The sequence below is a fragment of the Erithacus rubecula genome (genome assembly GCF_903797595.1).
Source record: "Erithacus rubecula genome assembly, chromosome: 2".
Classification (NCBI taxonomy): domain Eukaryota; kingdom Metazoa; phylum Chordata; class Aves; order Passeriformes; family Muscicapidae; genus Erithacus; species Erithacus rubecula.
Genome location: NC_136685.1, coordinates 39,087,193 through 39,103,595, shown reverse-complemented (window position 1 = coordinate 39,103,595; position 16,403 = coordinate 39,087,193). Strand labels below are relative to the sequence as shown.

At 49.2% G+C, this 16,403-nt stretch overlaps 1 protein-coding gene across 1 annotated transcript in view; it reads left to right on the top strand.

Annotated features, from left to right (window-relative positions):
* The window catches only part of USP45 (ubiquitin specific peptidase 45), a 495,013-nt gene that overhangs the window by 405,058 nt on the left and 73,552 nt on the right, over positions 1 to 16,403 (top strand). The window lies entirely within an intron of this gene.

Below are 16,403 nucleotides of genomic sequence, written 5' to 3'. Positions count from 1 at the left end.
CTCCTCGAGCAGCTGCGGAGTCCCATCCAAGAGGGTCACATGGAGCCTTTCCCTAACCCTCCTGCATAATCAGGCGGAGTGAATGGCTGGCAGACAATGGGCCAGGCGACCTTCCCATTCCTAAAAATCCAATTTGTCAAGGGCAAAGAAAAGGCGCTGGTGAATCAAAGGTCTGGAGGGACCATTAATCCTCAGCATGGGGTATTGTCCCCGAGACAGTTACGATATTTTAAGTGACAAATCCACTGTATAATTTCTCCATAAATTTTACTTCCTTTTATTGTTCCTCGACAAACCAGTTTTGGAAAATAAGTGACTATTTTAAGTCTACTTGGCTGAGCCTTTTGAGGTTTAATATACTTCAAAGATTTTTAATTCTCTTCCCTTGGCTTTATTGTAAAGGAGATTAAACAAAGAGATGGGGAATGTTTTGAGGACTTGTTAACTTCTATTGATTCCCGGCGTGTGCCATACAGAAATTGGGCAGGTACTTGATGGGAAAACACCAGAAAATACCTACACTTTTTTTTTTTTTTTTTAAGAACGACCATATTACCATTTCAGTGGTTTGGTTTCAGGCCAGTAATCTGTTTCAGAAGAGCTTTGATCCTTAAGGAGGATGAATCGCACAAAATATGAGCCACCGTAGCCGCTGTAAAACACAAACCGCTGCACCTGCGATTGCTGGGGAAGCTGTGTCTGTAGTTCGTGCGATTAAGAAATAGAGACAGGAGGAAATAGAGACGTATAACCACCAGGAAACAGGCAGGCACGGCCCGCAGATAACACAGATATCTAGCAAACAGCGTGAAGCTGGATTCCTCCTTTAATACATCCACAAGTTCCTCGCCCACACGCAAAATCTCTTGCACCGAAACCGCTTTAGGAGGTGGAACCTGCAAAAAGCAACTGTAAATAAAGCCAGAACGAAAATATTCGAGCAGAGTGTGCGCCTATGTCCCTCCTCTTCGCATAAATATTTTAATTAAGATACAACGAAGTGCCAGGATTAAGTCATCTTATAATTCAGGCTGCATAAATGTCCCAGGAATTTTCCAGGACCTGAAAAGGAATGGTGTGCGACTTATTTCTTAAGTGCATGCAACAGTTCAGATGTGGCTGTCAGACCAAGGACACTAACAAATTCAATTTTCCACTTTCGCTTTTATACTCTTGTCTAATTCCTGCTGGCAGGTTTTCCCTGCTCCATGCCTCATAACACTCTAAAAAGAAGTTTCATAAACCTTTCTCCTTTGGAGAGATTGCACATGAGATTTTATCCACTGTTTTCAGAAATAATCGCAGATACGGAGCTTTTTTTTTCTTTCTTTTTTTTAATTTTTTTTTTCTTTCCTTTTTTAAATTTTTTTTTCTTTTTCTCCTAGTGGCGTTTTTGTAATAGTCAGCCCTAATAAATTACAGAAGGGAAGCCAAAAAGCTACGCTTAGAGGTACATCTGCTGACAGCGCCAGGTAACTGAGCGGGCTCTCCTCAAGTAACTCGCTTTCTGCAAGATAAACCTCGGCATGTCGCTTTCTATGTGACTGTGTGTGGGAGCTTTACTCTGGATTTGTCTGCCGCCGTCACGAGTGGCATCGTGAGAGCAAAGGCCACAGGGATGCGCACGGGAAACCAGAGCGATTTTGAAGCGGCACGTCTCACCAGCTGGCGGTCGCAAACATCTTTCCCCTCTCCCTGCCCTTCAGCGCGCCGGAGAGCGCTGAAAGCTCAGTCTGGCAAGTCACCGCCGCTGCTGCGATGATGTTTGCCCACTCTGGCCACCGCTCGCTGCCAGCCCAGTGCCGCCTTCCCGGGGCACCGGCGGCCGCCGCCACCGCCGGGGCGAGCCCTGAGTGCCTCTAAGAGCGGCGGGAGGGCAGGGCTGGTCCGTGCGGCCCGTCCCGCCCCCGGCGCTGCCCGCGGCGCGGGGCTCCCGCCGACGGGCCGCACCGGCAAGGGACGGGGACAAGGACGGGAAGGGGCGCTGCCACCGCCGCTCCGGGGGCTGCTGGCCGGCACTGAGTCCGCGTAGGCTGTGAATGTATTTTTAGTAATGGTCCGTAGTGGTGCGCACGCTAGATAAATGTCGCGCCTGCCCCACACCGCGCCTTCCCCCTGCAGCATCGGTGACCATCGATCGCATCTCTCCGGGGTGCAACGCCAGGGACGATCCCGGGAGCAGGGGTGGGGTCGTTTTCACTTGGGCAGAGTTGGGAAGAGGAGGGGGGAGAGGATGTGGGGAACTGAAGATGACCCCTTTGATCAGCGGTATGAATGGGGAAAAAAGGATAAACAAGAAGTTGAGAGCAATAAATTTAAGCCATGAGCATGTCCCTGTAACCTCTGGCCTGGCCACTCGAGGATGAGACCGGCTTGAAATTCCGAGAGCCGCAGAGGTAGAGAGAGGGCCTTTAAGGCGACCAAGGTACCCTACTGCTCCGCCTCGGGAGCCGCTCCCTCCCAGGCCTTAATGAGTCAAAAAGCGTGAACGACACGCGAACAATTTTATCAATAGGACCATGTAAAGGCCGACTGTGAGGAAAGTTATTTATTAATATAGCCGATTGTGGCTGGTTCCCATCCACTCAGAGAAGAAAAGCCCTTGCTCTGGAAGCATTCACACCAGTTCTCCAATTTTTATTCTGTCCTGTGGCTCAAAGTTGAAGTTCCCCAAGTGAAATAAATTGTCCACAAAAGAGGAAAGGAACCACATTTTCTTTTATTTTTCCTTCCCTAAAAAGGAAGGGTGAAACCGATCTAATGTGCCCACTGGAGCAAGATGCAGCATGAAAGGCCGGGTGTTAAAAGTAAAAGCAGCCTTTGGAGCAAATGGGATGGAAAATTAAATGAAATTAAATAGCTTGAACGACCGTATTGTCCCTTATTAAAAAGACACATTAATTACATGGTTTCAGCTTTATTCAAAGACAATGTTTAGACTCAATCAAAACATTCCACTATCGCTCTTTATATACTTAAACCGGGCTACTAGAGGCACCATTAAAGAGAGATCACTTTTGCCCAGAGATGCGATGAAAGTTATTTTCCTTGGCGGCCCTTATTTATGCCCACCGCTGAACTGCCGGTGCCCCTGAGTAACACTTTGGCACACTGTTCTCCCTGATTTAACAGGTTGCCCCATAATGAGGCATGAATGTTAAGGAACAACAGTCATCCAAAGAGGCACAGTTGCAGAGAGCAATGTCCCACCAGGGAGCTCCATTCAAACCATCAAACCGCTCCGGCACAGAGAAGGTTCAACACCACATTCAGACCAGCATGAATGCCTGTATACAGGGCCCGGCTCATTATGCCGCAGAGCACCGCAGCGGAGGCTGGAACAAAATGCTGCAAGTTCATTCAGCAGGCCATACTCCGGCGGGGCGGCCCAGCCGGCGGCTCCCGGGGTGACCTTTTTCCCAAATGGCTTTGCCCCGACAGGGCTGCCGTGCCCGGGCTGCAGGACGGGACGGTCCGAGATTCCCGTCTCTGCCCGAGCTTGCCGCCAGGCTCCAAGGCAGGTGGATAGGGATGCAAAGCACGGGGCGGAGGGCCGAGGGAAGGTTTGCTGATATCCTGAAACATGGAAATCCACATTAAATCGAAGAGACCAGTATGGTCTGAACGTCTCTATATTTTCGCGCTTTTTTCCTTTCTCTTTTTCATTCTCTTCTTCCTCTTTCCCTTCCCTTCCCTTCCCTTCCCTTCCCTTCCCTTCCCTTCCCTTCCCTTCCCTTCCCTTCCCTTCCCTTCCCTTCCCTTCCCTTCCCTTCCCTTCCCTTCCCTTCCCTTCCCTTCCCTTCCCTTCCCTTCCCTTCCCTTCCCTTCCCTTCCCTTCCCTTCCCTTCCCTTCCCTTCCCTTCCCTTCCCTTCCCTTCCCTTCCCTTCCCTTCCCTTCCCTTTCGCAGTTTCCGAGTATCCTCTCCTTGATCTCGCTTATCTCCTCCAGTTTTAGCCGCTCTTCCTCAAACCCCCTTCTCTCTCCCACCCTTCCCTCTGTTCTCGTCCTTCCCCTCCCTCTCCTTCCTCCCCCGTGACGCCGCCCGCCGCGGCGCTGCCGGTGCCGGTGCCCGGTGCCCGGTGCCCGGTGCTGCGGGCGGGCTGTGCCAACCGGCGGGGCCGAGCGGCTGCGGCCGGGCCGGCGGCCCCCGACCAGCTGTGCGGTGCAGACGAGATGCGGGTGGGATATTAAAGCGGCTTTTGAATAGTAATTCAGGTTCTATGGGAATCCGGGCAGATGACAAGAGCTCGATTTGGTATTCGTATTGTTAATCACGAGCGTCAGCCCAGATCGGATTCAAACACGTTTTGTGCTCGTTAAAAATTCCAGTGTAGAGGCTGAGATTTTTTTTTTCTTTTTAGCCCAACTTCAATTGGAGGCGAAGCTTGCCGCATAAAGTATTCAAAGTCTGTCTAAAGTTGCCTTTTAACCGTATTCCCCTTCTCCCGCAACCCCCACCGTATCTCTTGGTTCTTTCGGTTGACATGGTGCAAATAAAAGTCAGTAAACTTGTTGCTGAATTGCAATGTTTCGGTGTACCTTATAAATTCATACCTTTTCTCCCTCGATCGCCTCAGAATGAGCCCCTGCCTCAATTCGATTTTCCTTGCTGTTGGGCACATTTAGGAGAAAGTCTATTTGTGAAGTTCATTTCTAGGCAAATGTATTCAAGAGCTGATTGGGATGAATAGGACCGTGTGTCAGCCGCCCCTAATTGGGATTAAAGCACTTCGGACCATATGCAGAGAGTGACAGAAATTCTCAGGTTTCATTGTGCTCAGACTTCCACCCGCCTGGACACTCCCCCTGGAAAAGGGGAATTTATGAAGATTTCAAGGAGAAACTGAGGAAATAAAGGAGACTCAGAAAATGACCAGTCTAATGTCTCTGTGCGGCTGCCAGCGTGGCAACTGCCGGGCACAAGGACTGGCAGTGGTGAGCAGTGTGGCGAGAGCCCCGGACCCGAGTTTCCCTTCGGAGGGAAGGGCAGCAAGCCTCAGGTTTTCTCGTGCCCGTCTTGCTTTCGGGTTTAGAAACCCGGGGTGTACATGGGAGTGAAAAAGCTCATGGGAAAAAAAAAACATCCTTGGGTGATTCTAGCCTAATGAACGGGCTCCCAGAGGGGAAGGGAGGCAGGGAGAGGAGGTGCAAGTCTCAGGCGGACACCACTGTCTGCTCATGCCAGGCTGACAGCAGGGAAATTAGGTTTTTTTGGGGATGCCGTCCTGCTGCAGCAGGGATGGCCAAGGGTTGTACTCCCTGCTCGGGCCTGCCTGATCTAGTGGAAGATGCCACAGGCGAGACTGGATGATCTTTAAAGGTTCACTTTCAACCCAAACCACTCCGTCAGTCTACGTTTTTAACCCACATCCACATCCACATCCACATCCACATCCACATCCACCTACTGCCCCGCTTGTTCGTCTGTAGGTCTGCGCGTCAGCCGTGCCTTAGCAGCCCCGGCACCGCAAAGCTGCTGCGGACTCTGCTTGTGGGACCACAGCGAGAGGCAACCTCCAAAGCTCAGACCCGGCCTCCACACTTGACAATCCCGTGTGCGAGGTTGTCGGGGTGCGGTAGCCCAAAACGTGGTGAGAAAATAATTAATAATTAGGTGAGTGATTTCTAAACTCTGCTGTTATGAGAAAGACGATGTTTAATCCCATCATCGACAGAAAAGAGCCTGTACCGCTACCGGCCTTTGTCTGCAGAGGCTACTCTGTGCCAATGTGATGACAGAGAGTTGGTGACCAGCCTGCTGCTCTCACCCTCCCTCTCCCCTGAACTCTGGAAAGCAGCCATCGTCCCGACAGGGCGGTTTTGCGCCGAAGTACCCAGCTGGAGGCACAGCCCGCGTCCCCACAGCGCCCAGCAGAGCTGAGCACCCCCGGGGAGATACAGACACGACTTTCTCTGGTGATGCTGAACTGGGTTTCCCCTCCGCCCGCGAAATGCCCTGCGCTACCTGTAGGCTTGTTCGTGGCGGTGGGAAAGGTCCTGCTCCCGCCACCTGATCACGCTGGTCACTTATGCAGGCACCTTTCCACATCCCGTGATGCTGGCCAGGCGGGAAGAGGAAATGGGAAGTGTCCCGTGAGTCTCCTGGGCATGGTGCCCCATTTCCAGAGTCGAACAGGGCTTGTTATATGACATGCGAGGATCGGCTGACCTGGAAAGCAGCGCTAGGACTCTTTAACAGCAGATACTGCTGAAGTCTCAGATCAAGGACTGAAGCCGGTTCTCTAGAGTGGGTTTGCCCCTGCATACCGCTCTTGGAAAGTGGAAGATCTAGTTTAAAAGACACTGATAGAAGGCTCCCAGTCTCCTCCCGCACCGCCTGGTGCCCGACGTTCGTATTCTGGCAAAACAAAGAGCGGCGGGCACAGTCGTGCGGGGGACGGGGCACGGTGGGCATGCGGAGAGGCCGCCGCTGGGGTCGGTAGAAGCCCCTGACATAATTTCGCAGCTACTAAAGTTGGCTAAGTGCCGGAGAAAAAGAGAAAAGCCCAGCTCTGACGTGCCTCCACCCCGAGACGGCTACGATATTTAAATTAAAAAGGGCATCCCCGCTCCAGCCGGCAGCGCTGCCCCAGCTTTCGGAGCGGGTGACCGGGCGGGTTTGCCAGCACAGCCTCGGCCCTGCCGGGACAAGCCGTGCTTGCTCCTGCCGAGCCAAACCTTGGCCCCTCTCTGAGGAGAAAAACGCGGCCCAGGGCGGGGAACAGGAGCTCTGCCTCCGGCTTCCTCGTACCCTCGAGGTGCCTGCGGAAGGGATGTCCAGGAGGCCCCATCGCCTGGAGGCTGCTCCTCCGGTTACAAACTGAGCTGCGCGCAATCGTCTACAGCTACAGCATCCGTAAATGTTGCAGGCATCTCAGAGACAGCAAGGGTGCGGGTTTGCCTGCGAGTCAATACACACGCACCCGAGTATGTTTATGGGTAAACACATACAGGGATTTAATTATAAATCGATATGCTGGAGTCACTGTGATCCCTTTTTTTCCCATGGTTTTAGTGATAAGAGAGCGGGGATGAAGGCCTTTCCTCTCGCTCCTGACGGTCCCTGAGAGACAAGGCTGTTATTTATTGAAAAGCATGTGGAAAAGCCAAAGGTTACCGAGCGTATGCAGGACCGATGCCTTAGGAAACATCTGCAAAACTCTGCGTGGCGCCGAGTTGTTCCTGCGTTCCTGGGAGCAGCAGGGTGAGGAAACAGGGGGTGCTTCCCTCCCTCCCCGTCCTCCAGCATGAAATATCCCCCGGAATCAAAATAATCTAGCTATATTCTGATCTGAGCTTTCTCTGAGTCGGGCTTTGTAAAGACAGCGGTTGTAACACTCAAATCAGGCTCCCTCCACCTCTAGGCAGGCAACCTAGCATTGACTTCTTATTTCAGCCTAGGCTTTAATTGTTTGGGGTTTTAAAATATACAGTGCGAGTACCCTTCTCTGAGCATTTTCATAGACTGTCTCTATCCGTTCTGACAGCTTGATAGATTCCAGCCAGACCCTGAATCTCTTCCAGGAATGAAATTGTGCAGCGACAGGAGAAGCCAAAGCACGCAGGCAGAGAGCCCATGCCACAGAGCTCCCCTCCTCATCCTCAGAGGACTTCTCTGCCGTGCTCTGCTCGGCTCAAGGCAAAAAAAATTATGATGTGAATTTCTTGCATTTTCCTGAAGAGCTTACGGGGTGGTGGGGGGGGGGGGGGGGGAGCTTAATCTCTTTTAAAATCAGCTCTGTGTTTAAAGAAGAATTGCAGCTGTAAAACAAGACATTTAATTTCTGTAAATATTCTCCTTGAGGGGCACAGTTATAGTACGGTAACAGCAAAGCCATAGCTGGAGCTTGTTTCGTAGGTGGATGCCAAAAACCTCGGGAAAAGCAAGTGCCATCAGTGCCGGGACAGGAGCGGGGAGCCGGTGCGGCGGGGAAAAGGCGCCGTGCCCGCTCCCGCGGCGGATGCCCTCGGTTCGGGAGCCGGGAGGTGCAAGCGGTGGTGGTTTCGCCTCTTGGGCTCCCGCCGAATCCAGCGCTTGATCTGAGGAGAGGCAGGGGAAATAAATCACTGGCACGGAAGAAAGAAAGGAATGAAGAAATGGTAGCTGCTGGAAGGAAGATCTCTCAGTGCAGTGGCACCAGGGAGCAGGGCAGAGCTTGCTGGCTGGCTGGTAACAGTGTAAATGGAGAAAGAGATCGGTTTTGCCAGCGAGTATGAGAAAGGGCTGACTTCCTAATGAGCGCATATAATGTTGTTAAGGGTTTCAGCGTTTTATGCTGAAGATATGACTTTTCAAGATACGACTATCAGCAAGAAGAAAAAAATAGAACTTTAGCAAAAATGCAGCCATCGGAAACTGTTCGTTACACTCTGGTAAACATTCCCTCATGGTAAAATTGTTGGTGGGGGTGGGAAGTAGAGCAAGAAAACGCATCTTCTAGTATGTGCAGCTCTCTAATTAATGAATTTGACAAACTGAAAGGTCTTTCTCTGGTCCCTGTGACTTGACTTTTATATTTTTTCTTCTTCTTCTTCTTTTTTCTTTTTCTTTTTCTTTTTTATATTTTCAAAACCAAATAAAGATATGCAATACTAGAAAGTATCAGATTTATATATGTTGAATACCGCAGGTTAAACCACATTATCTAGGGCTTATCAAGTACTTCACGAAGAACAGATCTCTTTCTCCTATTTATTTTGCCATTGTATATTCTGACGCTGAAATGTGCATTATTTTTGACAGATTTGGAGTTATGAGACCAAAGAAACTTGTAGGTGTCATCTGTCAAAAACAATTTTTCATAACAGCCTGCCGATGTAATGTTGTTCTTTCTATTCATTGTTTGTGCTATTAAAATCTAAATAAAATTATTCAGTATTTTTTGCCCAATCGCCTGTGGACCGCTGCCCTCAGCTTCACCAGTGTCACCATCTTTCAGTCTAAATATTCAAATATGTATTTAGAAGAAGAAGACAGATTAACCTCAAAGTTTCTGTCTTAGTCTGCGTCTCTCACACGGAAAAACAAGGGCACACTTCGGGCGCACACATATAGAAGGGTTAGCTCTTCCACAGCTAGGAGGGAAAAATCTTATTTATCTTTGAATGTTTCTATCACAGCTTGGTACTTGGCGTGGGGGTTTCTAATAAGATGACCTCCTTAAATTATTTGTGGAATTAACACTTAGAACTGAGTTTGAATCAAGCTTTGTTCAGCTCAAAGTATCAAAGTCGAACTAATCCCTTCTTTTGTGTCATTGCTTTTACAGCTGAATTAGGATGCCCGCCGTATAGGTATTCTGCCTGAGAAAGGACTTGCCAGCATTGTTTCTAAACTTGTATCCCGCGGTAGTTGGAAGAAAAAAAATTGACTGTACATATTGAGTTAGCACTAAGAAAAGATTTTCAACAGTCCGTGTCAGCCCCGGGCTTTAGGGTTCACCCCCAGGTACAGAAAGTGCTTTCAGATGAGTGTGGAATTGGACCTTCTGAAAACGCAAGCCCTCATAAAAGGAATACTTGACTTCCAGTCATCCCATCTGATGCTTCCAGGCAGCCCCCGAGGTGGCTGCATCCCCGGACACCGAGCTGCCAACGCCAGACCAAACTGTCCCACCCGCTGGCACTGCGGCTGGCCGGCTAAGTCCCTGCCCTGCCCGATCTGTGGAAAATGCTGCAACTTCGGACAGCTTATATTTGAGAAAGGACAGCTCCTTCTACAGTCTGGGTGCCCCGTAGCGGGTGCACTGAGATTTTCCAGTACTTAACCTTGGAAAGAAAAAAAGTATTTTTTCGAATTTGGGGAAATCAAAAATACGCTTGTCACCTGGGATGAGATCCCATGAGAGGAAATATCTGGATTTTCATCACAGCCCACCTGAAGCTGTCACCCCGCCCCGCTGGCCAGTGGTCAAAGCGAGCCCCGCTCTCCGTGTCTCTCAACTCCTATAAATCTCAACCTTACCGGCGCTCCCCCCGCAGTCTGTCCGTGGGAGGAGAAGCCGGCCCGGAGCCGCGGGGCCGCAGCGCAGCCGCGCACACTGTGCGGAGAGACTGCGGGATGCTGTCGGGGGGCAGGCGCCGGTATCCCTGTCCCGCGGCCCCGCCCGGCCGGCCCCAGAGGCGGCTTGTGTTGGAGGCCATTTCAGCCTGGGGCGAGAAGACAGCAGATTCTCAAACTCCCTCTGGGAGCCCACAAAGCCGGGTGGAAAAGATGTGCATAAGATATATATGTGTATGTTTCCCATATAGGAAATCCGTCTGGGGGAATAGAGACAAGGAATTATGTAACGGGGCAGGGACAGATTTTCTCTCTTCGGTGGCATGGTTTTTCTTTACTTATATAGATCCAGAAACTCCCTCTGAGTTTCTGACTTGGAGAGAAGCTGTTCGTTACCAGATAGAGCAAGGCAGTGAAGCCTGTCCTTGTAAAAACGTCTCTCAAGCGTGATCCGGAGAAGATGCAACTAATTAACTCGCTTCTCTGTTTTCCGCTCATTTCTCTCCTGTAATGTCAGAGGCTTGTTGAGCAAGGGGGTGGGTTTCTCCTCGGGCCAGGCTCTGCTGTGCTCACTAGGAGCCACAACCCCCTCCTGCCTGCCGGGTTGCTTCAAGGTTACCCAATACCTTCACGAAGTCGTGCGGAAAATCCAACTCCCGAGGTCCCACAGGACCGAGTCAAGCAAGAAAACAAGTATTCCTCATTTTATTCGAGTTAATAAGAGTGACAGAACTGCTCCAATGGTGGGAGGCTTGGGTGGAAGGTGGAGGAGCTGCTCTGCAGGGGGAAATGCAGGTTTTTGAGTGAAAACCTGGAGGAATAGTAAGAAAGGAAGGAGAGGTCCTCTGGAAGTGGGCAAAGCCCCTGTGCAAGCCTGGAGTAGCAAAGGAGCATCCCTGCTGTTTTGTAGGGTGGTGGGCTGCAAGCCACCTCCATTTCATAGAAGGATCATTTCCTCTGGAAGGGCCAAGAGCTCAGTGCAAAAATCTACACCCTTGAGACAGACTTGCTTTCTCCTTCTCTTCTCAACAAGCCATTCTCCATTATCAAGCCATTCTCTTATTATCAGCCCTGCCTAACTGGAGAGGTCCCAGACAACTGAAGGTTGGCCAGTGTGATGCACATCTACAGGAAGGGTCATAAGGAAGATCTGGGGAACTACAGACCTGTTAGCCTGGCCTCGGTTCTAGGGAAGGTTATGAAACAGATTACCTTGAGTGCCATCACTTGGCATGTACAGGACAATCAGGACATCAGGCCCAGTCAGTGCAAAAGGCAGGCCCTGACTGACCAGCCTGATCTCCTTCTATGACCTGGTGACCCACCTACTGGATGAGGGAAAGGCTGTGGATGTTGTCTACTGGGAATCCAGTAAAGATTTCAATACTGTGTCCCACAGAACTCTTCTGGAGGAGCTGGCAACTGATGGCTTGGATAGGTGCATTCTTTGCTGGGTTCAGAACTGGCTGGGTGGCTGGGCATAGAGAGTGGTGGTGAATGGTGTTGCATCCAGCTGGTGGCCAATCAGTAGTGGGGCTTCAGTTTTGGGGCCAGTCCTGTTTAATATTTTTACCAATGATTTGTACAGGGGGATCAAGTATACCTTCAGTAAGCTTGTGGATGAACAGCAAGTCGGGTGAAGTGTTGATCTGCTGACTCTACAGAAAGATCTGTATAGGCTGGATTGATGGGCCAAGGCCAACTCTATGGAGTGCAATAAGGTAAAGTATTGGGCCCTGTACGTGGGTCACAAAAACCCCAAGCCCCAAGCCTGGGGACAGAGTGACTGGGAAGCTGCCCAGAGGAAAAGGAACTGGGGCTGCTAGACAACAGCTGGATGAACATGAGCCAGCATGTGCCTAGGTGGCTATGAAGGTCAGTGGAATCCTGGCCTGTAGCAGCAATAGTGTGGCCAGCAGGACTTGGGAAGTGATTGTCCCCCTCTACTTGGCACTGGTGTGGCCACACATCAAGTCCTTGTTCAGTTCTGTGCCTCTTATTACAAGAACGACATTGAGGTGTTGGGGTGTGTCCAGAGAAGTGCAACAGAGCTGGTGAAGGGTCTAGAGACAAAACCATAAGGAGAGCTTGATATTCAGCCTGGAAAAAAAGGAAGCTCGGGAGAGATCTTATCACTCTCTATAACTGCCTGAAAGGTGGTAGAAGTAAGGTAGGGTTGGTCTCTTCTCCCAGGCAACTAATGACACAGTAAAAGGAAATGGCCTCAAGCTGCTCTAGGAGAGGCTGAGGTTGGACATCAAAAAGTTTTTTTTAATTGAAAGGGTGGTTAAGCATTGGAACAGACTGTCCAGGGAAGTGGTGGAGTCATCATCTCTGGAACTGTTCAAAAAAACAACTGGATGTGGCAGATTGTGCTACTGTTTAGTTGACATGGTGATGTTTGGTCAAAGGCTGGACTCAACGACCTTGGATACCTTTTCCAATCTTAATGATTCTATGATTCTATGAAAAGTTGTTTAGGGTGCAGAGAGGCACAGAGGGACGCCAGTAGGATAGAGAGGTCTTTTGTCTTGGCTGGGCAGGAGATGTGGACAGCCTCCTGATTTCTCAGAAAGCCTTTCATTGTCCATAACTGCTTAATACTTGTTTAACTGAATGCTAGGGAAGAGGTGAGAGAGAGGCAAACTCTCCCTGTGAGGTGTAAGATACCTAAGAAACCCTCAGGCTTCTTCATGTCCCAGTAGAGGACTCCAATGGAGTGACCCTGGCAACTTGGTCTTTCCTGGAGGCAAAGCCCTCCCTGATGGGGCTTGTGCCCCATGTGAATGGGTGTCTGGCCTGCAGGTTGATCTGTGTGGCTCCCAGGCTTTGAAGGACAGCCTGAATAACCATCTCAGCCTGGGCACAGTGGGCTGCTCAGGATCCAGACCCACAGGCTACTCCCTGCATGGAAAGCCTGAGCAATTAGAGTGGAGGATGCATTTCATGCTGACCAGAGGAGGAAAAAAAATCAAACCAATATAACATTGATCTGATACTCCATCTTGCATATGCTCCTGATGCATGTTTTATTGAGAGGAGGTGGGGTTAAATGCCAGTGTCTGTGACCTAGAAAGGAAAACCCTTAGAAATAACAGGCTACTCTGTAGGAATGCTGATTTTTAAAAATTATTTTAAGCAAAGGTCAGTAGAAGGTGGCTGAACCACCCATCCTCATCAAGAGGTTCTCACAACACAGCTGATGGTTTTGATAGCACCTCTGTCCCTTGCTATTTATCTTCATGTTGTAAATCAAACTCATTACTCCAAGGTCTTTCCCTCATCTAATGAAAGTATCCTGAATGTCTTCTACATAAAATATTAAATGGTTGCTTCTGCAGGAGTCTGCCTTTTGTGTAGAAGGAGAAGTGTGTGTGATGGTGCTTCAAATAAAAAAATCTCCAAGATAAATCCTTTGCCTCTGACATTGTCATTCAAAACAATGGGATCCTTATGTTTAGATGCATGCATTACTGAGCAGCTGAATTTTTATTTCATATGTATAAATATTATTTGTGGCTACTTCCTGCTGGTTTGACACATGGGGTCACATCCAGGGTCACCACTCCTCCAATCCACCTCGCTTGTTGCAAAATATAGCCTAAAAGACCACCATTATTGGGAAAAATATCGGACAACTGTCACATTACCTAACTTAGTGAAATCATAACAAAGGCTTCCATTAGAAGTGACATAACATAAGCTGGAAGGGGTTTTCAATTCCACTTACACTTCTTTTCCCTGTTCCTTCCCTGAAATGTCTCACATTCTCAGCATGTTTTATGGAAGCTTGATTAAAGTCAGTAAATCTGGTTTTGTACCACTCATTCATTTCCTGAGGGGATATTAAACAGCAGAGGGCAAACAAGAATGCTTATTGTCAGATCTGTGAAAAGATATGTACTGTTTTCAGTTATTAGATGAATATGTAAACATATGAAAAACCTGAGAGAGTATCACCAAAAACTGTTTTTGTGTGCATCCAAGGGAAAGAGATAAAGAAAATATTGTATTTCCAATTGTGGAGGAGGACCCATGAACAAAAACACTGACCATGTATGATCCTATTTATCATGCTATTTATAAGATGTGGATTGGAAGTAGCATTTTTGAGGGGGAAAAATCTATCCAACTAGCCTGTGTATATTTATATCTAGCAATGGAGTACTAAGTATATTCAATATGTTTGTGATGGTTTTTATTAGGGGGGCAGAGGGGGAAGAGATCAGCAAGAGCTGACAGATAATTTCATCTCACAAATATGACAAAGTATAATTTTACCTGCAGGTTCTTGGCTGCGATTTTTTCATCCTATATCTGGATGTCCCTCAGAGCAGCAGCCAGGTCTGAGGCTGAGCAGGAGACATCAGCACACACAGCAGCTCTGAACATCTGTTTCATGAAATCTTCATTTGCTTGTTTTGACACACACACAGAGGACATGGTAAATAAAGCGATCCTCCACACAGCTCCTGGAAAAGAAAGGTTCAAAAGCAATGTCAAGGGGAAAAAGCGCTGCCCTGTCTGCCCCCTGCCATGCCCCTGCCCAAGAAAGCATCTCCCAGCTGGGTCTCCTGGGAGATGGAGCTGTAGAGGCATCCACACACGGAGATCAGCCCCCCTGCACTGTGGGTTCACATCAGCTGCAGGCCTCCTGGCCCGGCAATGGGCATCCCCAGAATGCCCCAGTCTGGAGGAATCTTTGCCTTTTTGCTCAAGGGATGCTGCAGGCTGAGAATGACCCTCCCCTCCCCCAAAGCACTGGGAGCCCCCGGGTGCCATTTGGCAGGGAGGATCTCCAGCATGGCAGGGTGTCCCCTTGTAGGGCACCAGAAGGGTGGCTGAGCAGGGCAATGTGTACTGCAAGGAGTCTTTGTTTCTCTCTGGTTTTGGGTCTGTGGAGCAGGGAGAGTTTCCTTCTCCATAGCTCTGGTACTAATGTAGTCTACTGCAGTGCTGTGAAACGGGATCATGCAATGATGTCTGTCCTGCTGGGAGAAAGACAGGGAGTGGAGCTGGCAAGAGTCTGTGCTGCCAAGTGCTCCCATTCCAGCAGTATTAGACAGCCCTCATAGTGCCAGGTCAAGCAGAGCTGTTTCCCATGCCCAGCATGCAGTGCAGCAATGGTATTAATCATAGCTATGGTAAATCTCCTGCCCAGTCCCTACTAATTATTTCCTGCCATACTGCAGAATAAAATCACAGAATTGCTGAGGTTGGAAAAGACCTTTGCGATCATCAAGTTAACCCAGCGCTGCCAAGTCCACCACTAAACCATGTCCCCAAGTGCCACAGCCCCATATCTTTTAAGTACCTCTAGGGATAGTAAGTCGACCACTTCCCTGGGAAGCCTGTTCCAACATTTGACAACCCTTTTGATAAAGAAAGTTTATCTAAAACTTCCCTGCTGCAACCTGAAGCCATTTCCTCTTGTGCTATCTCCTCTTTGTTGGGAGAAGAAACTGACACTGCTTTGCTACAACCTTCTTTCACAGAAGCTGTAGAATGCTAAGGTCTTCCCTGAGCCTCCTTTTGTCCTGGCTAAACAACTCCAGCTCCCTTAGCTGTTCCTTGTAAGACTTGTGCTCTACACCCTTCACCAGCTCCGCTGCTCTTCTTTGGGTAACTTGTCAGTGTCTCAGAACTTGACACAGCACTTGAGGTGCATCCTCTCCAGTGCTGAGTACAAAGGGATCATCACTGCCCTGGTCCTGCTGGCCACAGTATTTCTGATACAGGCCAGGATGCCACCAGCCTTCTTGGCCACCTGGGCACACAGCTGGCTCATATTCATCCAACTGTTGACTGTGCAGAAGCCCAAATCACCACGATGAGGTAACAAAACACAGGTACGTAATCAAAGCAAGAAAAAGACTGGGGTCAGGTAGAGAAAGATGGTGAAGAAAAAGAGAGATGCTCAGTTGATGTGACAACCAGAAGCACGATGTTTGCTGCTATTTTGGTTGCTCTAAGATGTTCAGTGAGTTGATGACATGCTACTCTGTTATACAGCAGCCTCTGTCTTTCTGCTGATTCCTTGGTGCTGTGCTTGCTGTGTGTGATGTGCTGTTGCTGGCTGTGATCCAGGGCACTTGCTGGAAATTTGGTTCACCTCTTTGTGACATCGACACAGCAGAGTGTGTTCCTTTTCCCATACCCTGCAAAGTCTGGATATTTTTTGGAGACAGGTGTAAAGTCAGAGAGCCCTCACAGACTCCCCACAAAGCCAGCCTGTGGTTTACATTGTGTTTGCTTGCACTGAGAAGGGAAAGGTAAAGGGTATGCAAAATATTTTTTCTCTACCTCCCTCCTCCACATTCCTATGTATAAACAGTGTCTTAAACCTGGAGTCTCTCTGGTATGTCAGAACAGTGGCTCATTCTGCCAGCAAAGGCATTTAGA